This window comes from Cryptomeria japonica, chromosome 11 (genome assembly GCF_030272615.1).
Source record: "Cryptomeria japonica chromosome 11, Sugi_1.0, whole genome shotgun sequence".
In the NCBI taxonomy this organism is placed as follows: Eukaryota; Viridiplantae; Streptophyta; class Pinopsida; order Cupressales; family Cupressaceae; genus Cryptomeria; species Cryptomeria japonica.
Window position 1 is genome coordinate 626,472,073 of NC_081415.1, and position 22,745 is coordinate 626,494,817.

Consider the following 22,745-nt stretch of genomic DNA (forward strand, 5'->3'; position numbering starts at 1 on the left):
GAGGGTGTGAGGTGTAGAATAATTGTATGGTTCTTGTGTAGCTTGGAGGAGATACCTAGACAAGGTAGCACAAATAGGTGAGAGACAACTCACTCTACATCAGATTTGTATCAGAGCCAATTGATTGAACAAAGTGGTGTATTATAGACCTAGAGGTAGAGTTAGAAGCCAACAACATGCCACCAAAGGCAATGAGCCAAGAGGCCATCAAGAATTTGGTCCAAGACATGCTTAGTGAAGCTCGGGAGAAAGAAACCAAGAAAGGCAAGGGAAAAGTTACTGAATGGGGTGATGAAATTGATGATGAAGATGCAGATGTGATAGGAGTCATAACATAAAAGAAGGAGCTGGAAAAAGATCAATAGATCTTCTTAGATGCCCTCAAATCACTCAATAAAGATAACATAGAAGGTTTACCTATCTACAATGGAAGCCTAAATGGAGAAGATTTATTGGATTAGATAGAAGCCTTGAACAAACATTTTGAATACAAGGAAGTTGCAGAAGAAAAGAGGGTCAATTTGGCCAAGTCAAGATTGAAAGTATCAACCTTAGTGTGGTGGAACATGATGCAAGAAGAAAGAGAACAATCTGGGAGGAAGAAGATCATCTCTTGGGAGAGAATGAAGATTAGGATTAAAACTTAATTCCTACCTATAGATTATGAGGTGCAGATGCACAAGATGTTGTAGAATTTGAAACAAAGAGAAATGGATGTGAGTACCTATACAGAGGAGTTCAACAAACTTACCCTAAGAGCTAGGAAGCAAGAGGAAGAAGTGGATAAGGTTGCAAGGTTATTAAATGGCCTTAGACAAAACATTCAAGATAAGATCAGCATGATAGCACCTGATATAGTCCATAAATGATTTCAGTTAGCCTTGAGAGGAGAAGATAATATCAAAAGGAAAGGTGAACATAATCAAAGGGGCAGAGGTGGTAGAGGTTATAGAGGAAGAGGCACCTTTGGAAGGAGCTATAACCTCAACAAGAATGAAGAAGGAAATCAATCAGAGAACGATGGTGATAATCCCAACAAAGGAGGACAGTTTAGAGGCAACTCTAGAGGGAGAAATAGCTATAGAGTTAGATTTGGCAATCTGGGAAGAGGAACCACAGTCTTCATTGGAAAATGCTACCATTGTCATCAAGTGGGGCATACCATGAGCCGGTGTCTTGAAAAGATTTCAAACTCTCACATGGGAGACAAGAGAACTCAGTTGGTGCAAGAGGCAGATTGTCAAAGTGTTACGTCACCAATCATCAAGGTAGGACCAGTCTTAGATGGAGAGAACCTAATGTTAAGGAGGACCTTGTTGGAAGTACCACAGTCCAAAGAACCTACACAAAGGAAGACACTTTTCAAAACCACTTGCAAATCTCATGGTAAGATTTGTAAAGTTATAGTGGATTTAGGGTTTACTAATAACATTGTAGCAGTTGAGATGGTAGACAAACTAAAATTGAAAAGGTTGCCACATACCACCCCCTATAAGGTATTTTTGTTGAGTAAGGGTCAACATGTGCTTGTAGATGAGCAAAATTGCATATATTTTGAAATAGGAGATTACAAGGATAGAGTGCTATGTGACACATTGCCCATGAATACATGCCACTTGCTGTTGGGATGCCCTTGGAAGTATGATGTCAAAGCCATACATTATGGGGAGAATAATTCCTATGTTATCACCAAGGAGGGTAGAAAATTTCAAATGGATCCCTTGATTGATCAGGGTGAAGAAAGATATGTTAGATAAAGTGCTATGTTGCTTAGTGGGAAAGAGTTTTTGAAATTATTGAAGCATGAAGGGAATTAAGGATGTGCACTCATAGTGAAGCCCAAAGAAGAGACAAAGACTGAAACCAAACTGGTGATACCTTAAGAGGTGCAGACCTTGCTAGACTAGTACAAAGACATAGTTGTCAATGAGATACTAGATGCCTTACCCCCTATGAGAGATGTTAACCTTCAGATAGACCTCATACTTGGTTCAACTTTGCCAAACAAAGTTGCTTACAAAATGACACCTACTCAAAATGAGGAAATAGCAAGGCAAGTGCAGGAATTGCTAGATAAGGGGTTGATAAAGAAGAGTTTAAGTCCATGTGTAGTGCCTACTATTTTGGCACCTAAGAAAGATGGCAAGTGGAGGATGTGCATTGATTCAAGGGCCATAAATAAAATCATAATTAGATACTGGTTTCCAATGCCAAGGATTGAGGATCTAATGGAATACCTAGGTGGAGCTTACTACTTTTCTTAGGTAGATTTGAAATCAGGTTATCATCAAATTAGGATCAGACCTAGTGATTAATGGAAGATAACCTTTAAAACAAATGAGGGGCTATATGAATGGTTGGTGATGCCCTTTGGGCTCACAAATGCACCTAGCACCTTCATGAGACTCATGAATGAGGTTCTTGAAGAGTTTATTGGTAAGTTTATCATTGTTTATATTGATGACATTCTAATTTTTAGCAGGTCAAACGAGGAGCATATCAAACATCTGAATCAAGTTTTGATGAAGCTAAATCAAGAAAAGTTGATGATCAACTTGGATAAATGTGATTTTTTCAAAAATGAATTGGTATATCTTGGTTTTGTAGTTTCTCAAGGTTGTTAAAAAATGGATCCATCAAAAGTGGAAGCAATAGTAAATTGGCCTACTCCTAAGTCAATAGGAGATGTAAGAAGTTTCCATGGTTTGGCTTCTTTTAATAGGAAATTCATTAGATGTTTTAGCCATGTGTATGCACCTATCTTGAACACCATCAAAGGTGGAATAAAATGTCAGTTTAAGTGGACTAGTGCAACAGACAAGGGGTTTGAGTTGTTAAAACAAAAGGTACCAGAACTCCCTTACCTTAGGATTTATGATTCCAATCATCTCTTCACTGTGGAGTGTGATGCTAGCAAGTTGGCTATAGCGGTCATTTTGAGCCAAGAAGGTCACCCAGTTGCATTCTTCTATGAGAAACTCAATGAAGCAAAACAAAAGTATTATACCTATGATCTAGAGTTATATGCCATGGTGGAAGCACTCAAGAAGTGGCAGCATTATTTATTACCTAAAGAGTGCATAGTCTACACTAATAATCATGCACTTAGTTTTTTGAATGGGTAGGAGAAATTGAAACAAAGACACCTCAAGTGGGTTGAGTATTTGAAGGTCTACACCTTTTCCATCAAGCACAAGACATGACTCACCAATAAGGTAGCAGATGCCTTAAGTAGAAGGGTTATAACCATTCAAGAGATGCAACTACAAAGTGTGGGGTTAAATGTGTTGGCATTGCATGAAGATTGCATTAATGAAGTATAATATTGTCATTAATGTCAATAATAACTGGTAATGGAGTTGTATTGCAACCGGTAGTGATGCAGTAATGCAACCGGTAGTAGAGCTGCGGAGGAAACCAGTATTGGTATTTGAAGCAGAGTGATCAACTGGTAATCCTAACCTGTTGATATGCCAAACCCTAACCAATGGAGCTTGGTGAATCGATTATGTTGATCTATGATAGAATGGTGATCATAGATGGAGATGCAACATATGCATGATGCACGTGATGAGTTTCAAAGTGGTTTTGGTGCATAGAGATAACTATTTTATCTTGGGAATAAGAAAATGCGTAGCATGAAGTGAATAACATGTGATGAGTTATAAGATCCAATGTGCAGTGATCCAGGAGCAGTCGAAGTTGTCTTGAACAATGTGCAACTGATTGCTATGTAATCCAACGGTCAAGTTTGAACCGATATGTTTGTAATCTCTATGAGATCTTAGGTTTTGTGCTGTGTTACCGACCTATTGTATTTCTTTTTAAGGTTGATGAGTTGTTTGTAATTGTGTTGGAAATTTTGGTAAGTGTGGTAGTGAGACTGTTGTTGAACACGAAGGAGTATCTACATAATGTTTTGAAGGCAGATAGGAGCATAAAAGGTCTAACTAAGCAAGATAGTGCTATTACTAGATTAGCAAAAACCCCATTGTTCTCTAACAATTACAATAGTTAAATCCCCTAACCGGGTAAGCTTTAACAGGCTTGGTGCTATCTAAATCCTCTAACCAGGTGATCCATTAGCTTGGATTTGAAATCCTCTATCGAGGTTACTCCTCACAGGGTATTGCCTTTAATTGGGTAATGTAGTCAATCCCTTAACCGGGTGGTCCTTAACTAGATCTGTTCCTAACAAGACATTTTTGTAAAGCTTCTAACAAGGCTTGGCTCCTAATAGGGTGAACTTTAGAAGAGCTCAAACTACTTGTGGGTATTCATCCCCACCGTGGTTTTTCCCATTTGGGTTTCCACATCAAAAATCATTGTGTCAAGTGGTGAATGGTTTTGTGGTTATGTGTTTTGATATGATTGATATGATTAACCGGTAAAGGCACTTAGATATGATTAGATGACCAGAAGTGATCTAAAATGAGTTATTACTGATGTTAGTAAATTGGTTTAATGTTTTGGTTAAATGGTATGTGATTTTCAGATCTGTTACATTGTATCATTGATGTTTTAGTCAACCGGTATGCTTGACAGTGCAGTATCAGTTTTTGTTACAGTGTCTAAACCAGTTAGTTCAGTGAATGGTTTATGAGTTGGGATTAAGTTTGGTGAAAGTTTAGTTTGTTTTCTATCTATTGATTCACCCCCCTCTCAGTAGTTGACCAGATACTTATTGTTTCATCATATTATCAATTGGTATCAGGGCTATTCGGGTCCTCTTGTGTTTAAGCCTAATAGCTTGAGGAAAAGATCTAGGAGAACATGATGAAGAAACAAGGTCTGAAGTTGAATAGGGAAAACTACAAAATCTGGAGTGATAGGATGAAGATCTATATCAAAAGCTTAGGAAGTCAATACTGGGAACATGTTATTACTAAATATAATTTGCCTAGTGGGATTTTGTTAGATGATCAAAAGAAGGAGCAACGAGAGAACAATTAAGCATTAGAGGCCATTATTGGTTCCTTGTTTGATTCAGAGTATGTTGATGTCCATGGATTGGAGACTACATTTGAAGTATGGAAGAAACTAGAGGATATCTATAGCGGTGATGAGCATGTTAATATTGCCAAAGAAGAGAGTTTGATAGGTAAATTTGATGATATGAGGATGGCTGAAGGAGAGAAAATTCAACAGTATGGTTAGAGGATCAAGGAGATAGTTAGTGAGATCAAAAGTACTAGTGGTACAATGGAGGATACCACAATGGAGGATACCACAGTGGTTAGAAAGGTGTTGAGAACCCTTCTACCGGTCTACGCTATCCAAGTTGCAGCCATTCGGGATCTCAAGTCTATTGATAAATCAAAGGTAACTCTTGACTCCATCATTGGTAAATTAACTGCATTTGAATTAAATGGTTTTGGTGGAAGTGTTCAGAGATCAGAGTCTATATTTAGAGCTTCAGTTTCAAATCCACCGGTAAGGAAAAGTAGACAAGCTAGTTACAGTCACGAGTCTAGATCTAATAGAGAGGTTGATGATGAAGACAGTCTGATTGAGCTTGAAGCATTGTTGGCCAAGCGATTACCTAGAGGTACCGGTAAGTACATAGGTAAATTAGCTTTGAAGTGTTTTGCATGTAACTGGATTGGACATATTGCTACTAGCGGTCCAAATGGAGATAATGAGCAAAAACATGAGAAGTATAAGAATTACAAAGGCAAAGGTAAAAGAGATTGTCTCATTGCAGTAGATGGAGGAATTACATATGAGAAAATATTTCATCTATTTTAATTGATCATTTCAATTAATTGATTAATTAAATCATTCTTTAATTCTCCTCCAACCATTCTTTTCCATCTTTCAATCAGTTTTTTTATCAATCGGTTAACTCAATTTACTATTCAATCTATAATGTTCAACCTTCAAATTAGTAGTTCAACTATAAATCAACATGTGAGCTCACCTGAGTTCCACCTCTTAATTAGTCTATTCCACCTTTCAATCAATCTTCTCCAATAATCTATAAATTGAGCATTCAATCTCAATTTTCAACAATCACGAGAATCACGAACTTTGAATCTTTGTGTCACTTGCAGGTTGTCAGTGCAATATCTTTGAGCCACCATACCACAAAGAAGAGAAGAACAATGGAAGCCTTATGCAATCATGGAATAGGGAGTCTTAATTGAATATTGTAAATTCTTATTACTTTTCTTTGCATTATTTCATTGGTTTATTTAGGATTCTTTGATTAGTTAGGGATTTGTGATTTCCCTTTGATTCTAATTGAATAATGATGAATTTTACATATACATTTTGGTGAACTTGACGTGAATTCAACAACACTCTGATCTATAATTTTGTGTATGCCTGTAGGTACAGGTATTGGATCTTGCAACTACGTCTCTCTTTTAAATTCATATTCTAAGAGGTTTTGTGATCTTAATTGGTGTTTTATTCAAAAATCTTAAGACTAACATTGTGCAAATCAGGTTCCACGCAAGATTGCAGAATATTCAAAGATTTTATCATATCTTCTAAACAATTGAGAATTTCTTTATGATTTTTTTTATTGTAAATTAATGACCATCTCATGTCTTTACAGTAAAAAAATCAGCCTTAGATCATCATTTTTGAGTGAGATATGGTAGTTTTAATATTTTTCATACATCTTTGATTTTTGGAGAAAATAAATGAATTTTTGTGAGATTTTTTTAAAGTGGGTTAAGGATCTTGATACACACCTACAGTAAAAAAATAGGATCATTACCATATGTTTTGACCGAGATATGATCATTTTATTTTTTTTAATAAATTTTTAATTTTGGGCACAAATCAAAGAATTTTTCTTAAATTCTTACATTTCTAGAAATCTCTTGGAATTTCACAGGGGGGTATCTTCTTTACACTTTTGATTTTGATGTCAAATAATTAAGGTAAAGCTAGATTTTTAAAAATTCACGTTTTTCCATAAAACTGCTCTCCAGAGTGCAAATTAATGTCTTTTTCTTAAATTCTTACATTTTTGGATTTTGGGTTTAAAATTGACATGCATGATCTCACAGTTCAGCTTGGTGAGTAAAATTGATTTTGGGATTAAAATTGACATGCATGATCTCACACTTCAGCTTGGTGCTTAAAATTGATTTTGGGATTAAAATTGACATGCATGAGCTCACACTTCAACTTGGTGCTTAATATTGATTTTTGGCTTAAAATTGACATGCATGATCTCACACTTCAGCTTGGTTCTTAGAATTGGTTTTGGAATTAAAATTGACATGCATGATCTCACACTTGAGCTTGGTGCTTAAAATTGACTTTGGGTTTAAAATTGACATGCATGATCTCACACTTCACTTTGGTGTTTTAAAATAGACATGCACATGCGTATCTCACACCTCAGTTTGGGATTTAAAATTGACGTGAATCTGGCTTATGAATAGAATAAATCACACATTGCGATATTTAAGGGAAAAATAACTTTTTTTATGTCTTGGGTGGACCTATTGTTGCATTAAGTACCTTTCCACCCGCCTTTGGGGTCTTGGGAGAGAGGGAAAGGTGATAATGACACCCGCGTTTTCTTTTTAGTAGTGAGGGGTATCTTTGACTGGGGATTTCATCACCCCACAGAGGTACTTCAAATTGGATGCATTGGGGATATCATCTCTCCCAACGTACTCTCGAGCGGGTTTTTCAAGCCACTATATAAATATATTGGTCAGGCGGCTAGAGTAATGAGTGAATTCGACGTATGTGGGGGCCTTCCTTGCACTAATAAGGTTAACTAAATCCTTAAGTGGCTTGCTCTGAGAATCCGACATTGGGTCGAGACCCCTTGAAACTTACAATAAGAACCAACTTAGGAGCCCAAAACCCACGTTTATTAGTTTTGGGTGTGCGGATCGTACCCCATAGATACCCTCCATGTACCTTGCATGATCAGATAGAAAATCCTCGGTGATAAAATCTTCGGATCTTCAGGGTAAGAGAGTCTGGCATGCCAGAGAAGTATGTGTAATGGAGTGGAGCCAGTGCTACCAGACTCTCTATCTGTTCATCTTGTTTCAGTATTTTATTGCGGGGTCCCCATTAAGCAGTTTCCACTTTCCAACTTAAGATTGTTTTATGTGTTTTATGTGTATCATTGTGCTAAACCAGTTGAACCAAGGGAAAACTAGAGAGGAGGAAAATGGTTAGTTTGAAAACTAGATTTGGTTATGGAGGGTTGAGATTGATTTGAAATGGTGGGTATGGATCAAGGATGCCTCGGGAGAATAAAAAGGAATATAAAATTCCTTGGGGAAAGGGGAGAGGAATTAAAAATTCCAAAATAAAGGATGCATGGAGGGATTCAAATAAATTTGAAATTCTTTGAGAGGCTCAATGTTGATGTGACATAAGTGGGGAATATAAAATTATGAAATAATGATAAGTGGTATTAAGAGAGTTTCTAGAATAATTAATTAGGCTAAGTGGGAATTAGGAAAAGTGATTTGTAGGAATCGCATGTCTAGGTTAATTAATTAACTGAGTAGTTTTAGAGGAAATAATTATTGGAGGGACTTTAGAAGAATAGGGGAATAAATAATTTATTTGATAAATTAATTATTGGACAATAGTGACAGATTAATTAAATTAGATTCAATTAACACTGAGAAGAATAAGGATAACATAATTAAATCAATTAATTATGTTGACAAGCTTAAATTAATTAAATATTAATTTTAGGTGTTTACATTTTGTCCCTCTTTGATATTGCATCGTGAAATGATGTTATATCAAAGAAGAATAAAATATTGTGGAAGAAAAGGATAAGGACTAGTAGCGTGATGCCCCAGTCATGAAATGAGGAATAATGATGAGGAGGAAGGATGATGAGGAGGTAGTTGCATGCCCCCTCAAGAGGACTTGTGGGTTCGAAGAACACGGGTGTGCTCTTGAAATGGATTAGAAGACTAGGTAATGAAAGGATGAATATGATGAAAGAGGGAATAAATGAATGTTTTGGAGTCTTGTTAATGAAATGAGATGAAGGAATGATAAATTTATGGGATTTCTTTTTGAAAAATTTAGAGAGAAGACCTAGGTTTGATATTGTCATGGATAGTCTACACCATTGATTATAAGAACTAGGATGATATGCAGATCTGAGGCGTGGACTAACACTTAGACAAACATGAATCTTTTGCACACAACCGTGCAAGTGTTGATAAAAACTAATGCAGGGTTGTCGGTTTGTACAAGGGAAACCTTCAAACACACCATACCATGAAAACTATGCCCCACTATACCCAAACTGAGACATATCAAGATATAGGATGATCAAGACAATCCTGAACAAGTATAGTCCTGGGACACAAGATGAAAATCAAAGAGAAAATCTCAAGCATGCAAACAACATGCACATTACCAACTGACATCTCTTTCCAAGAGTAGGACATGGATTTGGATAAATTGATAGACTATGGAAGGATGCATCCCAATGGGCCGATGATGGATTTGGATGAACTGCTAGGCATGGGAAGGATTCATCCCGATGGGTAGGGTGTGGATAGATTGATGGATGAAAAAAGACAAGTTGGATGTGCAAGGTCTACAGATAAGAGGATTGCCACTTGGATTTGATTAGAATAGTATGGATGGGTGCTTGGATTAGGCACAAGTCAGTGTAAGCTCAGGTAGATGGGAAAATCTCAGTTTGATGGATTGGATAGGATGGAAGAAGGATAAATGATTAGATAGGATAAAAAAGGGGGATGGATGATTGAGTAGGATTGGATTGGGGATGGGATTAATGATTGAATTGGAAGAGATGGAGAATATGATTGGATGAGATAGGATTGGACTAGAAATTGGATAGGATGGGGTGGATTGGTGGATAGGGTTTGATAGATTGAAACCAATGACAAGGGAGAACCAAGGATTGGAAAAAGGATGGATTGATGGATGGAGGGAGATATTGTTTGGATAGGAGACATATACATTGAGTGGATGAATATGTATAGGATATGGAGGAATGGAGGGTAGGGTGATGGAGAAATAGGGACTATGCTGAAAAGGAGTGCAATGCCCCACACTAGAGGTAGTGGAATTAAGGGTTCAAGGATGGTGGATAAAGATGTATGAGATGAAAGGATAAATTGTAATGGATATGGATGGTAGAGGATTAAGGTTTGTGTGTTCCAAAGCATGATTATTTTGCCTCTATATGATCAAGACCAGAGATAGGCATGGAGGATTTCATTTGGATAGGATGAGGGATATGAGATGGAGGATATGGATAGGATAGTCAAGATCAAAGATAGGAAAGGAGGATGGACTTAGATAGGATGCAGATAGAAGGTAAGGAATGTGGATGGTAGGATTGCATGGATGAAGCTTGCCCCCAAGTGTAGAGTGCAAGAGGATGAGGGGATTATACATGACGCTTTTTTCCAAGTTTTCATCATGGTACTTTACCCAAGGAGCCACATGAAGTGGTTTTCATCGTTGGATGAAATGGTTTTTCTTTACTCTTTTTTTTTTTGATTTTTTGCTCTTTTTTGTTTTGTTTTGTTTGGAATAGTTTGGATGGATAAGGATGTGGATGAGTGAATATGGAATATAGTGGATGCATGAAGGAGGAAGGGAGGACTCAAGCATCTAGCTCCATGGATGGTATCCCTTAGTATTTCTTTGAATTGGAGATATGCTCATAGATGTTGGTAACAATAATTGGGGAGATGAAATGGATAGGGGATAGAAGATAAGGATTTGCAAAGGATTAGACTAACAAAATGAGATTGTGAAAAATGGATGGTGGATAATGGATGGGGTTTTGAAAAATTTGTGGAAGATCAACATTGGCACACACCTTAAAGGGTGGTGGAGTAGTGGAGGAGAGGATTTTGGATTAGATGGAGGATAAAGTGTGGATTTTTGGAAATGAAGACCCAAAATAGAAGAAGGGGATGATGGAGTTGTGATGGTGGATTTTGAGACATAAGGACCCAAAATAGATTTTGAAGATGGAGGAGTGTTAGATGGAGGATTGGAGGACTTATGAATGGATGGAGCTTTTGGATTAGCAAGTTTGGATTCCAATTTTGATTTTACTTTGAGATGCATTGCTTCTTTGAGTAGTTTGGGAATCCACATAGTTTTTGATTTTTTCTTTTGGGGCCTTTGTGGCCTTTTTTATTTTTCTCTCTTTTGGATCATATGTTTCTTTTGAGCATGTCGTTTTGAGGGGACATGCTGATCCTTTGATTTTTGTGGATTTTGAGCTTTATGCTTTTTAGATTGGGCATCCAAATTGCTTCCAATAGCAATGGGATGAATGCATGAGGGTATAGGTTTGATGGATTTCATGGATGGGATGGTGGAGGGAGAATGTTGGAAGGGATTCAATGATGTGTGCCTTTGTTGATCTTTCTTAGGGAATGGGGTGGTGGATGGAGGGATGTAAGGACCCAAAATGGATGTAAGGACCCAAAATGGATGGAAGGAATGGAGGATTTAACTTTGGAGTATAGGGTCCCAAAATGGATGTGGAAGATGAGGGATGGTGGGATTTTGATTTATATGAAGGGATTTTGGATTTTGGAGGAATAAAATATGTACTAACATCTTGAGAGTTTCTTTTCCAAATAGGATACTTATTATTTCAGAAACAAGGTGCGAGTCCATCTTGAGGGAGACAGGATGTGGAAGGAGGATTAGGATCTTTAGATGGATTGGGATCATGACATGGAGATGAAGGGATACTTTGATCTTGACTAGGGAGGGTATCATGAGATGGAGTGGGAGGGGTTATTGGATCATGAGATGGAATAGGATCATGCGATGGAGGGAGAGGTTTGGGTAGAGAAATCATATGATCATGAGAGGAAGTGGAGGTAATGACATCATTAGATGGAGTGGAGGGAGATGCATCATGAGATGGAGAGAATTATATGCTAGCATGCTTTGGAACAAGATTTTGTCATGTTTGGAGTTGTGGGGATTGTGTGATGGAGGAAGTAGATGGAGGAATGGGGGTATCATGAAGTGCGGGGGATTGGGATTTGTTTTGAGGTAGAGGTGATGGAGGTGGATGGAGGACTTGAGGAGATTTGGCAACTTTGTTTTGAGGTGGGGATTTTGTCTCCTTTGCTAGCATGTCTTGGATAAGATTATGGATGATGGACTTGGAGGATGTGGATAATACGGATTTTGGAGGATTAGTATTAGATGGAGGATTGGGATTGGATGGAGGACTGGGATAATGGATTAGGGAATTAGGATTAATGCTTGGAGGATTATGGAGTAAAGGATTTGGATGGGGAGTAGAGGTAATGAATGTGTTGTAAAAGGATGGGGATTGTGATATGGATGGGAGGGGAGATGGAAGTATATATGTGGATGAGGGATAATATGGAGATATAGATGGGGAATTAGATGGATTTCCCTTGTCAAAGGTAGAGGAAGGGTAAGAGATATGATATAGATTGGGATTATATATAGTATGTTGAGATAAAATGGATGGGGATATGATAGATGGATGAGAGGTTACAGGATTGAATTGGTAGGTAGGTTGAGGTGGTTTTTGAACTTCCATGAGCATCTGCTCATACCAAGCTTTGAAATTCTGGGTAGCCATGTTGAGAATGAGGGATTAGATTGAAATTGGGTGAATATGTTTTGGAGGAGAAAGACGATGAAGATGATGTTAAATGAAGATGAGGATTAGGACTTGGCTTTTAATGATGATGGATTGGTCCTTGGATTAGGACTTGATTGGATTGGATTGGTCCTTGCATTGGGACTTGATTGTATTGGATTGGATTATTGGATTAGAAAGATGGATTGATTGTTTGATTTAAATTTTGGAGATTTGATTGGATTAGAAGTAGAATGATTATGGAAGAATGGATAGATAATAGGAAGAATAAAGGGGAAGGCTACCCAAAGTCGGATGAATGATTTGGACAAAAATGTTGGTTGAGGAAGGATGATTGCCTGAATGGATGAAAGTTGATTCGAGATTGTTTTAATGATTGAAAGAGGAAAGGTTGATTGGTTTTAGGAAGGATGGACTTAAAAGAGATATCAAGCAATGAATACACGTTGACCACACAATGCACTATACTAGGAAGTTGAATGTGTTAGACAGTTCAAATGACCAGAAGACAACTGAGAGGGGGGGGTGGGTGAATCGGGTGTCACAGATTACTAGAACCATTAGCAATTTAAACTTTAATACTGGAACCCAAAACATTAATACCAAAATAGAAAATAAACCAATTAAGCATAAAAAATAATCATAGAATAAATACCATCCACATAACACCAAGATTTGTACGTGGAAAACTCGGTAAATGAAAAAACCACGGTGGGAAGCCTACCCATAGTCAGATAATACTTCTACAGTAAGTATGTGAATTAAAATTGAGGGGCCTGCACTTGTAGGAAGGCCAATAGCCTAGAGCACAACTCATCACAAAAGGAGCTTCACTGACTACATAGAAATCCAGACTACAATGCAGAGAAGTGTTGAACTGCAAAAGATAGCATCTCCTATACAGTTCCGGTTAAGCTCAATATCGGAGGACTAAATCCTCTTACATAAAACCAATTCAATCTCCAATGATCGACCAACTCCTCTGCTTGAATGATATTACATTATTTGCACATTACATTCCTTGATTATGACCTCTAACAATAACATGATGATCTACAATGAGATCTTACATCTATATATACAAATCCTCGACCATAAACAATCAGGTCAACCACCAGACAATAAACCAATTACATAATTACAAACCATGTCGGCCTAAGACCAAACAAATAATATCAACACATAAGACATCCCGAGAATATATCAATAGGTCCTATCCACACATCACATTAAAGCCAGTCCATAACCTAGATCAACCGGGACCAAGTATAGGTCCACACGCTACGGTAATGATCTCCATCCACCAAGTCTCAAACATGATCACCAAAAATATCCAGAAACTCCACCAGAAGCTGCACCAACACCACTTATGCAATTCATCAAACATCTCCACAAAAAGCTCTGCCGGTGAAACCCTCACCGGAACCTAAAACCAAGCTTCTAGGCACGCAGGATAGCATCTGATCACCAGACCAAAACCATCTGTCCAAATATGAGCATGAGTATCATGAACAATCCAATTCCATCACGAAACTATACTGGAGCCTACCAGATCATGTCAGATCCAAGTTAACCAGAAACCACTCAACCTACCGGGACTAGAAGGGTGTCGGTAAAGCATCCAAACAGCTAGTGTTGGCATCAATGACAAAACATCAATGCAACACATAATCAATTCCACCAAATGGCCAACAATCTCCCCCTTTAGCATTGATGGCAACACTAGATGTGAAAAATATCTAAATACCAAGAAATTCCAAACAAGTTTCCCCCAATGGAAGACAACCAACAATCTCCCACAAATAGCTCTGAATATCAATATCTCCCCCTATTAATAATCTCTCTGTAAAGCTCTGATTTTTTTCCTTTTTCACAACAATATCACTCCCCCTTTCTTTTTCTTTTTCACTTTCTTTTTTTTTTTCACATCAATATCACTCCCCCTTTGACATCAATGCCAGAAATCTGATAAAAATATCAAAGTAAAAACATAAACCACTAAATCATAAAGCTGGCTACTCCCCCTGAGCAGTAGCATCCCACATCAGTGCCAAAATGAATAGTATCTCTGATAATGCATGTCAGACTGATGACAAACCTCATCAATCAAGTCTCTATCGGAGGGGTAGAAACTCCCAATCTATCTCTCAGGTACTCAAATGATTCCTTGGGCAAAGGCTTAGTGAAAATATCTGCAATCTGCTCTTTAGTGTTCACATAAACTAGTTTAACTTCATTTGCTTCCACCATCTCCTTCAAAAAATTATACTTGATATAAATGTGCTTTGTTTTAGAATGAAATACCGGATTTTTTGATATATCAATAGCAATAGAGTTATCACAGTGAATAGCTACCGGTGCATCACAATACACCTTTATATCCTTCAACATTTGCTTCATCCATAAAACTTGTGTACAATTAGTAGCAGCAACAACACACTTAGCTTCAACAGTAGATAAAGAAGTACATGATTGCTTCTTGCTGATCCATGAAACCAACTTCTTTCCAAGAAAGAAAGCTCCATCAGAAGTACTTTCTACTCATCAACATCTCCAGCCCAATCAACATCTGCATATGCACATAAAGTAAAGTTATCATCCTTAGGGTACCACAAGCCATATTATGATGTACCTTGCAAGTATCTAAAAATCTTTTTCACTGCCATCTCATGATTTTCTCTAGGATCACTCCGCAAATATTGAAACAATACAAACAACATTCATAATGTCAAGCCTAGTCTAAGTCAAATAAAGCAGACCTTCAATCATAGTTTTGTATCTTGTAGGATTTACCGGTGCAGAAACATATTTTCTTGTTAATTTCTCAATTGTAACCATAGGAGTACTTACCGATTTAGAATCGCCCATACCAAATTTCTTCAACAATTCCTTAGCATATTTAGTTTGATAGATGAAAATACCTTTGTCAGTCCGAGTAATATGCAAACCTAAGAATTTTTTTATCTCACCAATCATAGACATCTCAAATTCTTTCTCCATATTTTTAGAAAATTCTATGTATAACTTGTCTTCACCTCCAAAAATAATGTCATCAACAAATTCTTCAATAATCAACATATCATCATCAATTATTTTATAATATAAATTATTGTCAACACTGCCCTTTGTAAAACCAAGCTTCAAAAGATATTTATCCAACCTTGCATACCAAGCTCTAGGTGCTTGTTTCAATCCATATAAATCTTTCCTTAACCTGCAAACCATATCTATATCATATAATAGTAAAAAACCATCAGGTTCCTCAATGTAAACTTCCTCATCAAGATCCGCATTCAAAAAAAATGCACATTTAACATCCATCTGATAAACCTTGTAGTTTTTATAAGAAGCATAGGTAAGAAATAATCTTACAGCTTCAATCCTAGCTACAGGTGCAAAAGTCTCTCCATAATCAATTCCTTCCTTCTGAGAATGTCCTTTACAAACCAATCTAGCCTTATTCCTTATAACTTGACCATCCTCATTCAATTTATTCCTAAAAACCCATTTAGTTCCAATAACATTTTTATTTTTAGGCCGGGGAACCAAGGTCCATGTGTTATTTTTCTCAATCTGATCTAATTCTTCTTCCATAACTTTCAACCAATATTCATCTTTACATGCCTCAATTACTGATACCGGTTCAACTTGTGAAATTAAACATACCTCATTAGTTGCCAGTCTTCTTCTTGTCATCACTCCATTTCTCTTATCCCCAATGATTTGATCTTCTGAATGATTCAATCTCACATTCCTAGGAGTCTTCTGACTTTCTATTCCTCTTCCCTGTTCTTCAGTTACTGTATAATTCTCTGATACTGCTGGAGTAACTGGTTCAACTCTCTATTTCAGTAAAGGTGCTATCAATTCAAATATAATCATTTCCACTGTCGGTTCCTTCTCATAAACTCTTATTTGACTTCTGTTCAACTCATCTACTTTGACATTAGCACTCTCCACAATTCTCTGCAATCTCTTGCTATAACATCTATATGCTTTTCTTTCATTAGAATAACCAAGAAATATACCTTCATCATATCTAGGATCAAATTTTCCAATGATATCATTTCTCCTGATATAACATTTACTACCAAAAATTATGAAATACTTAACTTTAGGGGTATTGCCCATCCATAATTCATAAGGTGTCTTACCGGTTTCTCCTTTGATATGTACTATGTTGAATGTATAAACCGTTGTACTCACTACTTCTCTCTAGTAGATATGAGGTAGACTAGCTTCCATCATCATTGTTCTAGCAACATTCAAGATAGTTTTGTTCTTCCTTTCCACAACTCCATTCTGCTGAGGTGTCTGGGGAGCAGAAAATTGTCTTCTTATACCATGCTTGTCACAAAAGTTATTAAACTCATCGGATATGAATTCTCCACCATGATTTGATCTAAAACATTTAATCTTCAATCCTGTCTCAGTTTCCACTGTAGCCTTAAAGATTTTAAACTTTTCAAATGCTTCAAATTTTTCTTTTAGAAAAGTAACCCACATCATTCTAGAATAATCATCAATGATTAGCATGAAATATCTATCACCTTGAAAACTTTTAACACTAGCAGAGCCACAGAAATTAGTATAAATAAGATCAAGAACATCATCTGATTTATCTTGTATACTCCTAAAAGAGGTTCTGACCTGTTTACCCCTTTGACATTCTTTACATACTGGATTATAGGGCTTCATAATTTTAGGTATGTCCCTAACTGCCTTAGTTGAATTGATCTTCACAATGCAATAAAAATTCACATGACACAACCTTTTATGCCATAGCCAACTCTCATCAATCTGTGTAATCAAACATGTCTTTTCACCAGAGTTCAAATGAAATATATTACCTTTTGTCTGTGTACCGGTTGCAATCTCCAAATCAGATCTGTTAATGATTTTGCATTTTCCATCCTTGAACTGTAATTGAAATCCCTTATTTACCAATTGTCCTACACTTAAAAGATTATGCCTCAAACCTTCAACATAATAAATAGTTTCAGTATTGTTCTTACCATGCAAAGATATAGTTCCTTTTCATTTTATCATACATGCCTTGTCATCTCCAAATCTAACTAGGCCACCATCAAATTCTTGCAAAGATAGAAACTTCCCTTTATCTCTAGTCATATGATGTGAACAACCACTGTCAATTACCCATTCGTCTCTGTCTTCAATTTTAGCAGCAAGTGCCTTCTCTTCAGGTACATTCTCTTCCAGTTTCAGATCATCTTCCTTGATAGCCAAGAACACCAATTATTTCCCATTGTCGGATCCACTAGCAGAGTCTTCTGCCAGTTCATCATCAGAATCAGTAATGCCTTCCTCATCCGCTATGTAACATGATTTGTCTCTATTTTTCTTGTATTTATACTTGTTCTGATATCCAGGGTTAGGCTTAAATGATCTTTTAACTCTTTCTTCAAATCTTGAATTTCTTTCAGGACATCTAGATGCAAAATGATCAATCTTATTACATGCAAAATATTTAAAAGGTGCTTTTCCTTTATACTTATTTCCTACCGGTCCTTTAGGTACTCTTCTAGCAAATAGTGCTTCAAGTTTCTCAAACTCATCATCTTCTCTCTTCACATCTTCCAATTCCTTTGCATATAAAGCTTTCTAGTCTTTCTTACCGATTGTAGATGTAGATGCATGAAAACCAAGTTCAGACTTCATAGCTCCAAAAGGTCCAAATTCTTCAAGCTCAAAAGCAGATAGTTTCCCAAACAAAGTATCTCTATTGACAAATGTATTAGCCATTGTTCTCAACTCATTAATAACAATAGCCTTCATTTTGTAGGCTGGTGGTAGGGCTCTTAAGATTTTAGAAACAATTTCATCTTCGCTCAGAGTTCCACCACAACATTGAATTCCTATAACAATCTCATTTACCCTTTCCATGAATGTAGTAATCCTTTCATCTTCTTCCATCTTCAATTTTTCATATCTCACTTGGTAACCATCAATTTTAGAAATCTTCACTCTAGGGTCACCTTCATTAAGAGTCTCCAACTTATCCCATATAGCCTTTCCAGATGATTTGTCAGTTAATCCCATTATTTGCTGATCAGAAAGTGCACACAAGAGGGCTTCTCTTGCTCTACAATCATTCTCAATCTCCTTCTCTAGGTTTACCGGAGGACGATTGCCAGATCCTGGACTATAGGGTGTGACACTATTTTGTGTGATCTCCCAAATCTCCTTGCTAGGACATCTCAGATGAGTCTCCTTCCAAATCTTCCATACTGTGTAATTTGTTCCATCAAGCCTCAGAATATCCCTTCAAAAGATAGCTCCAGAGGAACTGGATGAACTTGAACTATTAGTCACCATAGGATCTTCCTTAAGCAGTTAAGCTTTCTGCAAAGAGGACCAAAGCTCTGATACCAATTGTTAGACAGTTCAAATAACTGAAAGACAACTGAGAGGGGGGGGGGGTGAATCAGTTGTCACAGATTACTAGAACCATTAGCAATTTGAACTTTAATACCAAAACCCAAAATATTAATACCATAATAGCAGATAAACCAATTAAGAATAAATAATAATTATAGAATAAATACCATCCACATATACCAAGATTTGTACGTGAAAACCCTGGTAAAGGGAAAAACCATTGTGGGAAGCCTACCCACAGTTAGATAATACTTCTATAGTAAGTATGTGAATTATAATTAAGGGGCCTGCACTTGCAAGAAGGCCAACAACCTAGAGCACACTTCTCATCACAAAAGGAGCCTCACTAACTACATAGAAATCCAGACTACAATACGAAGAAGTGTTGAACTGCAAAAGATAACATCTCCTATTCCTGAGTACAGTTCTGGTTAAGCTCAATACCGAAGGACTAAATCCTCTTACATAAAGCCACTTTGATCTCCAATGATTGACCAACTCCTCTGCTTGAATGATATTACATTATTCGTACATTACATTCCTTGACCATGACCTCTAACAATAACCATGATGATATACAATGAGATCTTACATCTATATATACAAACCCTCGACCATAAACAATCAGGTCGACCACCAGACAATAAACCAATTACATAATTAAGAAACCATGTCATCCTAAGACCAAACAAATAATATCAACACATAAGACATCCTAGAAATATATCAATAGATCCCATATGTTGGAATCCAATAACACTGAGAGGGGGGGGGGTGAATCAGTGTTATACCGAAATGATTAATTTTAGCCTTATTAAAACATGCATACACGAATTGGTATACCGGTACATATAGAATTGAAAGATGTAAAGAAACCAATAAGCCAATCACATAAATAAGAACCATAACAAAAAGATTTATACGTGGAAAACCTCAAAGAGGAAAAACCACGGTGGGATTTGTGACCCACAATATCAATCCACTGGCCATATGAAGAGATATTACAAAATATGAGGGGTATGCACTTGTAGGAAGTCTTACAACCTAGAGCATATTCCTCAATCACAAAAGGAGCCCCACTAACTACATAAAATTCCAAACTACAATCCGAAGAAGTGTGAAGTGCTAATATAGAATCTTCTATGCCAAAATACAGTTCCGATTTAAGATCTGTTTGTTCTTGTCTGAAACCCTAAACCCTTTACCGGAATAACCCTTACATAAATTTTCTCACCTACATGATTTCTCTGATATATTTCACATCATATCATATCCATGATCTCCTATATATGTCTCTTGTATATTATAAAAATGATCTATCAAACTGACCTATATACCCTATACAAAATATCATGCCCTATGTCGGCTTACAATATCAAATTACATGTTGGCCAGATAACATAAATGCATAAAAATTTAAATTAATTGTCGATGCCAGATCCAAGATATGTCGGCCTCCAATACCGATAACCTTTATTAAATCATGTCAGTCTGTATTGTTGGTGACCAAAGAAATCCTTCTGCCCTTTCGGTGTTGGTGCCGGTGTAGTCTCTATGAAGTGCCTACCGGTACACCATAGAATCAAAACATGAAGTTGGAATACAATACCATGTTTCCATCATTGACAACATAGTGAAACCAACCAATTGAGTGTCAATTGCCAACACTATCCACACATTATATTAAAGCCGATCCATAACCTAGATCAACTGGGACCAAGTATAGGTCTACATGCTACAGTAATGATCTCCATCTGCCAAGTCTTGAACATGATCACCAACAACATCCTAAAACTCCACCAGAAGCTGCACCAACACCACTTATGCAATTTATCAAAGATCTCCATAAAATGATATGTCGGTGAAACCCTCACTGGAACCAAAAACCAAGGTTCTAGGCAAGCAAGATAGCATCCAATCACCAGACCAAAACCAACTATCCAAATATGAGCATGAGTATCACGAACAAGCCAATTCCATCACCAAACTATACTGGATCCTACCGGATCATGTTGGATCCAAGTTAACCAGAAACCACTCAACCTACCGGGACCAGAACAGTGCTGGTAAAGCATCCAAACATCTAGTGTTGGCATCAATGACAAAACATCAATGCAACACATAATCAATTCCACCAAATGACCAATAAGATGAGGAGGAAAACCTTTGCTTGCTGACTCAGGTACACACCCAATAGCTAATCAGAATATGATTGCTGAGTCTCACGTAATGGATCCTCAATGCCATATTAGCTGACTCCAAATGCTAATGGGGGCACGATATGACAAGTCTCTTGGAGAGTTACTATCTCCCTTGCACAAAGATTATCCACCTTTCGGAGGTGAACCAGGTGGTCTCTAATCCTAGAGTTTTTAGTATGGATTTCTGTTCGAAGACTATTCCTTGTAGTCGTGCAAGCATGATTGAGGCCTATAGCCCTACAAATTACTAAGCAAGATGTAGTCACACAAGCGTGATTGAGACCTAAAGGCCCTACAAAATGCCCAATATGAGAGTCAAATCTCAAATAGCTCCGCCCTCCAAAATTTTCATCCTAAGAGGCCTATTTATTATAGTGAGTTGGAATGCTTGGGTTTTAGCCATACTCACTTGGGTCGTTCCCCTCTTACCAAATCGGGAGGTCAGACTCATTAAGGGTGCAAGCAAACAAGAAAAGTTTCAAGGGTCTGGATTTCTAATTGTCTATATAGACAAAAACATACTCTCCTACTTCTACACTTTCCTCAAACACAAAAAGCAAGTTGTTCTTTTACCCCTAATTAGATCTACGTGCCTACAAAATTATTGAAAAGACACAATGTTTGGTTGGATTTCCTTAGGCAACCTGCAAAATATTAGATTAGTAGATTTTATTATGTCTTGGACCGCTCAGGTAGAACCTGTAAAAATAAAAAATCTGATTAATAGACAAAATTCTGCAGAAACAATGTTCGTGTTGTTCTGCAGACACCCGCGTTTAAACACCTGCGTACGTGTTGCAGGGGGTCAAAAAGACAAAAATAGGAAAATACAGAGAATGAGAAAATTCTTGAAAAGGATAGATTATACTTGCAGTCAAACGCGTTGCTCGAACGACTGTTGCACTGAAGCACGTGCGCTCGCGCCAAAACAAAAAAGCAAGTTAGCAGTTAGACAGAAATTTGAAAATTCAAAATTTGAAAACGAGTGGGATACATTCGAAGCACTCATTCTAATCGCAGAGCGCTCACGCTAAAGCGATGTGTCTAGAAGATAAAAAGGCTAGATAAGAAATTTAACTAATTTTCTATGATTTCTTTTAGATTATTTCATTTTTATGTGTTTTTAGATGATTAATTAAAGAGAAAAAAGTAGGATATGTAAGAAAAATAAAAAGAAAGTGAGTAGAAGAATGTTGCAGGTGGACGCGTTGTTCTTGCGCCACTCGCGCTATTTGGTAGACCTGTAGAAAAGGTGGGTTATAATTTTGAAATTTGAATTGCCCATGCTAAAGCGTGTGCACACACGTTGAAGCAAGTAGTGCTCGCGCTGATCGTGTGGTGGTCGCGCTAGTTTGCAGTCGCTCGCACTGTTCTGACACCTATGACTAAAAACTCACAAAAAACTTAACAAAACATTAAATAAGGGACGTGGGTCCCACTGGGCGTGCTAGAATGAACCAAGGGACAACTAGAGAGGAGGAAAATGGTTAGTTTGAATCGAAATATGCATAAAATATCAAACAGATACAACAAACACCATT